At 38.1% G+C, this 7,311-nt stretch overlaps 1 protein-coding gene across 1 annotated transcript in view; it reads right to left on the bottom strand.

Annotated features, from left to right (window-relative positions):
* Window positions 1-6,928, bottom strand: part of pdgfrb (platelet-derived growth factor receptor, beta polypeptide) — a 117,009-nt gene extending 110,081 nt beyond the window's left edge. Inside the window, exon 1 of the mRNA XM_088343889.1 lies at window positions 6,741-6,928. The gene's annotated coding sequence lies outside the window, so the exon portion shown is untranslated. The remainder of the gene's footprint in view (window positions 1-6,740) is intronic.
* Between the last annotated feature and the right edge of the window lie 383 nt (window positions 6,929-7,311).

The following is a 7,311-nucleotide window of genomic DNA, read 5'->3' as shown; positions in this document are numbered from 1 at the left end:
AGGTTTGACAGTAATACTACCAAATATATACTATGGAAATTATTTAAAATACTACAAATAAAAGTACAGCGATACTATAAAAACAAACGTTTGACTGTGGTAATACTACCAAAAATATACTATGGTAATTCTTCAAAATACTACATATTAAAAGTATAGCAATACTATAAAAACAAACGTTTGACTGTGGTAATACTACCAAAAATATACTATGGTAATTTTTCAAAATAGTACAAATTAAAAGTACAGCGATACTATAAAAATACTACAAACGTTTGACAGCAGTAATACTACCAAAAATATACTTTGGAAATTATTTAAAATACTACAAATTAAAAGTACTGCAATACTATAAAAAAACTACAAAGGTTTGACTGCAGTAATACTACCAAAAATCTACTATGGAAATTCTTTAAAATACTACGAATTAAAAGTACAGCGATACTATAAAAGCAAACATTTGACTCTGGAAATACTACCAAAAATATACTGTGGGAATTCTTTAAAATACTACAAATTAAAAGTACAGCAATATTATAAAACTACTACAAACGTTTGACTGCAGTAATACTACCAAAAATATACCATGGAAATTCTTTAAAATACTACAAAATAAAAGTACAGCGATACTATATAAACAAACATTTGACTCCAGAAATACTACGAAAAATATACGATGGAAATTCTTTAAAATACTACGAATTAAAAGTACAGCGATAATATAAAAATACTACAAACGTTTGACTACAGTAATACCACCCAAAATATACTATGGAAATTCTTCAATATACTACAAATTAACAGAACAGCGATACCACAAAAATACTACAAACATTTGACTGCAGTAATACTACCAAAAATATACTATGGAAATTCTTTAAAATTCTACAAATTAAAAGTACAGCGATACTATAAAAACAAACGTTTGACTGTGGTAATACTACCAAAAATATACTATGGTAATTCTTCAAAATACTACAAATTAAAAGTGCAGCGATACTATAAAAACAAACGTTTGACTCCAGAAATACTACCAAAAATATACTATGGTAATTCTTCAAAATACTACAAATTAAAAGTGCAGCGATACTATAAAAACAAACGTTTGACTGCAGTAATACTACCAAAAATATACCATGGTAATTCTTGAAAATCCTACCAATTAAAAGTACAGTATAAAAAAATACTGCAGAAATACAATAGAATAAGTAATCCGGACTCCATAGCAACAATCAATAACACTGAATTTCTCTTAGCTGATATAAAGCATCTCGGGTGAGTGCCTCGGTCCAATCTTTTTGCTTTTCAGCACAACTCTCTACTTTTTCTTCTATGTCTGCCGAGATCCAGTAAAACTTTCATTTACGACCGATAAAGTTTTTCCCCTCTAATTCTGGCAAACAAACTCACCGTGACGACAACTTGCTGCTACGCTAGGGTTCTTTTCCTCTGTCTTCTAACCAGCGCAGAGTATTATTTTGCTTCCAGCTTGGACTGTGACGTCACGCTATGTATGAAAGCGTCTCTAGAGAATGAAGGAACTGTGACTCATTTATGAAAAGGGGAGAACAGAATGTGAATTGCTCTCAAGCCCTTAAGGGAATATTCCAATGACCTCATTTACTCCCAGCCTTGTGAAAAATCGGACAAATCATTTTTGACGTCTTTGCTCGTCTGTGGCAGCGAAGGAGTTGAAAATAACTTTGAACCGGGTCGTATTGCGTCACCTTTGTTTTTTGTTTTCGCGACAAGGGATGAAAAATCTTCTGCAATCCATTATCCCTGATCACTTCTCACTGCAAGCAGGGCTGGCAGAGTACATTTCTGGCCATTTTGTCAACCGGAAAGTGAACTGCACTCCTGCAGATGATCGCACATTGTTGGAAAGACCGGCAGAGTGTATTTTTGGCATTCCTGGCGGGTCATTTTGCCATTCTCTCCATTAATAAAATCAACTGCACCAGAGCAGTCGCAATACGGCCGGCCAACAGAGCGCATTTTCATTCAAACCTGGCAACTTTTTGGGGACATTATTTTCACTTTAAATGAACTGCACTCGTGCAGCCGTGATCTATTATCCCTCATCCCATATTGCTGCAAGCAGGGATTGACATAGGGAACCTTTGTCTGGAGGCGTGTTGTTTTGGCTTAGCTAATATCAAATGCAGTTATGGCCACAAAATGAACTGCACTGTTTGGGCTGTAATCCGTTATCCCCACTCGACCGTTGCTGAGAACAGAGCCGAGAGGGCAAATACGTGTCACGCGTGGTGGCTCGCTTTTCCTTTCTCTTCACCTGAAATGAACAGTGCCCATGCAGCCGTCACCCATTATCCCCGGTCAACTGTATCTGAAGGCAAGGGCCGACAGAGCGCACTTTTGTCAGGCCTAACAACTGTTTTTTGTTGTCATCTCTGCGTAAAAGGAACTGCACTCAGGCGGCTGTGATCCATTACCCTCAATCCAATATTATTGCAAGCGGGAACTGGAAAAAGGCACTTTTTGGGAGGCGTGCCCCTTTGGACAACCTAAAATGAAATACACGGTTGTGGTCACGTTCCATTATCATTCCATCGTCTATTGCTGCGCAAAGGGGGCCAGCGGAACGCTTTTTGGTGGGTTGGACTGCTGAAGCATGTCATTGTGTCCTGTCTAAAATGAACTGCACTATTTTGGCTGAGATCCGTTATCCTTATTCAGATGCGAGCGGGGCCGACAGAGCCCACTTTTGTCAGGGTTAACGACCAGTTTTTTCGCCTCCTGAAATGAACTGAACTCGTGCGGCTGCAATCCGTAACCCCAATCCCTTATTGCTGCAAGGTGGGATGAAATTTAAAAAAAAAAGAACTGCATAGTTTTGGCAGGGATCCATTATCCTCAGTCAGCTATTGCTGAGAGCAAGGTTTCGACGGAATCAATATTTGTCACGCGTCGGGGCTCATTTTTCTCATTCCTTCCGTCTAAAATGAAGTGAACCTTTGCGGCCTCGATCCATTATCCCTATTTGACTCTTGCTGCAAGCTGTGGCTGGCAGAGGACACGTTCAAAATGTGAGGGGGGTGACTTTGCAGATTGTCACTAATTGCAGGAAGTTCTGGTCCACACAGTAAACAAAGGATTACAGCAGGGGTCGGTAACCTATGGCTTGCGGGCCGTATATGGTCTGGCGATAAAATGTTACCTGTTCAAGATCCTATTTAGTGGTCAAAAGAATGTAACTAACTAATGATACTATTGGTTCAGTCCAGGAGATAAAGGCCACAGTTCCAACTCCAGTATACAGTCAAGGTGTCACACCAACGGTCCCCAGTTTTGGCTATCATACGGAAGCTCAATAGGTTATATAGGTTTACCGTTGATACACTTCATGATAAAAACCCACGCAACAAACTGTAATTACCCACAAACGCCAGCCAAGCACACAAACCTATTGGATTGGGTGAGCGGTAGGGGTGGGCGGAGCCACGCAACACAGCACGCTCCCCTATCCCTTCATCCAGGAACTTTTTGTTTGCTGTTTTTGGGTGACATTTTTACTGAAGCCCTCTGCTTTCACCTGGTTTTGAAACCATTATTGGTAATCGAGACAAGCTCTGGCATTTTGATATCATGAAATCTCGAAAGAAAATCAAATTATTTTTCGCTTTCATGACTCTTTGGATGAAAAAGGTTTCCGGCCCCTGGATAACATTTTTTCGTGCTGGTTTAAGAGCGGGGGAAAAAAAGGAATCGTGATCTTCAGGAAAGGTCACATGGCCATTTCCTATTTACTGATCGCTCAACTACGTAATTACCCACAAACGCCAGCCAAGCACACAAACCATTTGGATTGGGTGAGCGGTAAGGGTGGGCGGAGCCACGCAACACAGCACTCTCTTTATCCGGGAACTTTTTGTTTACCGTTTTTGGGTGACATTTTTACTAAAGAACTCTGCTTTCACCTGGTTTTGAAACTACTATTTCAGGAATTCGATTTTTTTTTTCGCTTTTATGGATCTTTCGATCAAAGAGGGTTTTTTATTCGTGCTGGTTTAAGAGCGGGAGGAAAAAAATAATTGTGAACTTCGGCCATTTCCCGTTTACCGACGGCTCAACTATGGGACTTTTTTATGTTTTCTTTTTTTGACACACACACTAAGAATCACACATTTCACAACTTTTCTTCACTTTCTGGTTTCAAAGAGGAACTCGGAGTTGTACTTGACTTGTGTCACACTGAAGAGTTGTTTTGTTTTTGTAAGCGTTTCCTTTTTCTTAATAAAACATCTTCGAGATTATAGCCTTGTTTTGGAATTCTTTGGAAAGAGCATTGTGTTTTTTATACCAAATGTACACAAAAAGGGAAGTTTTTAGCACACAATGGAACAACTACCCATGTACATGTATATGATTCAATAAAAGGATAGATAAATAAATAGAATTGTCAAAAATTTCAATTTACCTTTATTGTGATGTGACTTCAGCTGGTACATAGGTGTTAGCGGGCGGATGCGCGGCAGGAGTAGTGGATTCGAGGTTCAAACTGATTTTTAAACAACCGTTCGTGAGGATAGTCGCGCCCTTGTGACTTGATTGTTGGGTTGAGGCCATAATGTCAAGCAATGGTGGCGATACGAGTGCCTTCCTTGTATTTCTTCGCAAGCTTTGCTTCCATGGTTATTGTATTTTTGGTTTCTCCCTTTAGAATCACTGAAAGTCTTGGGACTTATTGCTAATAAATACAGTATAGTATTGTCGTCTTGCAGTTTTTACAAAGCATGTGAGATTTTGAACTGAATGGAAAGAGAGAAAGGCATTGTGGGAGGGAGTTCAGCTGATAGCATAAAGGCATCTTCCTAATGCCTTGTTTCTTTTTTCCCAAGCCTTTTACTTTCTTTTTTCTTGCGTTGTTACTTTTTTTTTCCCTTCAGTTATACCTTTTACATTTTTTTCTTCTTTTGTTTCTTTTTTTCCCAGCTTTCTCTGAACTCCTGCTTTTTCTTCACTTTCTTTATTTTCCATTTTTTTTCTTTTTTTTCCTTTTTTCCTTTCGTTCTTTTGGTTTATCCCCCACCCCCAGTTTTTTTTCTTTTATTTTGCTTTATTAATTGTTCTTCTTGTTTTGTTTTTTCCTGCTTTTTTCTTTTTCTCCTTTTCTTTTTATCATTCTTTTGTTTTTCCCAGCTGTTGTTTTCTTTTTTCTTGCTTTATTAATTTTCTTCTTGTTTCTCATTTATTTCCTTTTCATCTAGTTTTTTCTTTTGTTTCCCTTTTACCAGGTTTCTCTTTTTTCTAATTTTCATACTTTTTCCTCCTTTTTATCTTTTTCTTTTTTCATCCTATTGTTTTTTTCCCAACTGTTTTTACTTGTTTCTTGCTTCATTCATTTTCTTCTTGTTTTTCTCTTATTTCATTCTTAACCTGTTTTTTTTTTCCTTTTTTCTCTTTCTTTTACCAGCTTTCTTTTTTTGTGCTTTTCTTTCTCATTTTCCTACTTTTTCCTGCTTTTTTTTCTGTTTTTTTCTTTTCTGTTTTATCGTTCTCTTGTTCCCTTTTTCTTGCTTCATCATTTTCATGCTTTTTCTTTCTTCTTTCTATTTTCTTCTTCTATTGTTCTATTGCTTGCCAGTCTGGGGGGTGGGCACTGCCCCCACCTGCACCCCCCCCCCCCCCCGGTAACGCCCCTGGCCTCAACGAAGTCGAAAGTCGGGACACGGACCCCGGCCTCGTGATTTGATCATGGAATGTTCTGGCTCTTTGGCTCAGAAAGGTTCCCCATTCCCCGGGTTAAAGGTTCGAATCCGGTCACGCAAGAGAGAGAGCAAAGGTTGGAGCACGCCCATCAACAACAAAAAAAAAGCAGACAGGGGTTTTCGCTAGCGTGCCGACGAAAACGCTCCCTGAAAGAAAGAAAAGAAAGAAAAAAAAGAAAAAAAAGAAAAGAAGAAAAAAAAAGAAAAAGAAAGAAAAAAAAAGAAAAAGAAAGAATGAAAAAGAAAAAAAAAGAAAAAAAAGAAAGAAAATTAGGAGGGGAAAGCAAAGAAGCAAGAAAGCAAAAAAAATTTAAGAAAGAGAGGGTAAAGAAAGGAAAACAAAGAAGTAAAGGGGAAAAGGGGTGAAGACATGAATGAAGGATTAGAAAAAAAGTAAAGGAAGGAAGCGCAAAACAAGAATGGCAAAAGACGGGAAACAGTGGCACAACCAAAAAAGGAGAGAATTCAAAAGGAAAAAAAGGGAAAACAGAGAAAAAAAAAATATTCAATGAAATTCAAAGAGGAGAAGGAAGGCAAAATGAAAGAAAAGGGAAGAGAGGAGGGAAAAAAGAAGGGAAATGAAAAGAAGAATAAGAAGAAAATGTAAACCTTGTATTCAAAGGCAAAAAAATAATTGGAAAAAAACAGAGGAAGAAAGTCAAGGGAGAGAAAATAAGGGAAAAAAGAGAAAAAAATAATAATAAGCGAAAAGAAGGAAAATAAAGGGAAAAGAGGAAGTCAAAGGAAGAATCACAAAACAGAAATGATCTTTGATGATTGGATTTGAGTGCTGTTCGCCAAACCTTTCATGTTTCTTAAAGATACAGTACATTTTGTAAGTCGCTATAAGCATTCGGAACGTTTTTTTGGATCATTTAGCTAGGCTATATAACACGACAACAAAGAAATCGAAATATGGAATTCTCGGATCACAAATCCAATCCTTCCAACTCAAAGAAGACAATGCTAACCGTGCGCTAACTAGCTAGTTTGTGATCCGTGACTCACCGAAGCTAACGTAGAAATTGTTCAGCTGGCACCAACTGTAGCATTTTAGCTAGCGGGGACTCATTTTCCCATGAGTCTTAGCCACAGGAAGAGGAAGTGAGATGCTAGAGTGCCTTGTAAGCTAGCAACGAGAATAAGGAAGAAAGCTGTTGCGAAACATAGATCTAGATTAGACAGATAAATACACTTATAGAGCTATCAAGGACGAGCTATAGAGCTAGAGATGGGGCTATAGCACCTGAGCAATAGAGCTACTGCATAGATATAAAGTTGTGCGAAATATAGAGCAAGGGATGGAGCTATAGGGCTTCAGTGTGTGAGCTATAGAGCTATAGATGGGGTTATAAGAAGTGAGCTATAGAGCTATATCTAGAGTTAGAGGGCAAACTATAGAGCTATAGATAAAGCTGAAGATGGAGCTACAGAGAGCGGACTACAGAACATTAGACAAAGCTATGCGGAGTGAACAATAGAGCTACTGTATAGTAGAGTTAAAGAGTGAGCTCTAGAGCCCTAGATAGAGCTAGAGATGGAGCTATAGAGCTTTAGAGAGAGCTATTGAGAGTGAAAA

Source organism: Urocampus carinirostris, chromosome 9, assembly GCF_059441175.1.
Source record: "Urocampus carinirostris isolate Australia breed hairy pipefish chromosome 9, RoL_Ucar_1.0, whole genome shotgun sequence".
NCBI lineage: Eukaryota > Metazoa > Chordata > Actinopteri > Syngnathiformes > Syngnathidae > Urocampus > Urocampus carinirostris.
The sequence above is the reverse complement of the archived record's forward strand: the minus strand, read 5'-3'. Positions and strand labels throughout refer to the sequence as shown.